This window comes from Etheostoma cragini, unplaced genomic scaffold (assembly GCF_013103735.1).
Source record: "Etheostoma cragini isolate CJK2018 unplaced genomic scaffold, CSU_Ecrag_1.0 ScbMSFa_452, whole genome shotgun sequence".
NCBI lineage: Eukaryota > Metazoa > Chordata > Actinopteri > Perciformes > Percidae > Etheostoma > Etheostoma cragini.
In genome coordinates this window covers 984-1,684 of record NW_023268901.1, presented here as the reverse complement: position 1 = coordinate 1,684, position 701 = coordinate 984, and the positions used below count along the sequence as shown (strand labels likewise).

General features: G+C 45.5%; 1 non-coding gene across 1 annotated transcript; it reads left to right on the top strand.

Moving 5' to 3' along the window:
* Window positions 1-95: 95 nt before the first annotated feature.
* Window positions 96-311, top strand: LOC117941172. Its single transcript, XR_004655870.1, has one exon. It is a non-coding gene; the product is annotated as a small nucleolar RNA U3 (small nucleolar RNA).
* The last annotated feature ends 390 nt before the right edge of the window (window positions 312-701 follow it).

Here is a 701-nt window from a genome sequence, read left to right as displayed (position 1 = left end):
TCTGGAGCACGTAACGATTAGCTTCTGTCCCTCTGGACCCTAAGTGACAATCACTCTGCAGTGAATGAGATGCAGTTTCCCCCCTCAGTCTAACCAAGACTATACTTTCAGGTATCATTTCTAGATTTTCTGACTTGAGTAATGTGCGTCTAGAGTGTTTGGTCATGCTGACCACGATAATGAGTTGTGATTTTCCTTTCTGAGTGTGAAGTTGACAGAGAGTAATGATTCACTTCATATGCTCTCTTCCATTGATGATTGCTCTTTGCTTCTTTATGGAGCATTGAGGAAGGGAATGTGATCAGTGTGGTGGTGTTGGGATGATTCCTCGTTTCCCTCTCCTGTGGTGGCAAACGGTTTTCCAGAAGCACCTTGGTGCTGACCGAAAGTCCTTCTCCATGTCTTCTCTGAACGTCTCCCTTGCTTTATCTCGGTCACGGCAGAGGCTGCAGTCCTTTGGGCCCATCGGTACCTTGCCACTACTTCAGGGAAGTTCTGGAGCTCCATACAGAATATTCCAAACTCTTGTTTGGTGTACATGCATAAACAACAGTCAGAGTTTTCCAGTCCAATAATGTGGTAAAAATAATGTTCCTTAATAAAAATCGATGAGTGGTCCCTGTCCCACATACCCCCCGGCCATAGTTACACAGGCACACCCAACTTGTGCCATATTTTCCTAGCACATCATCTGTTTCCCC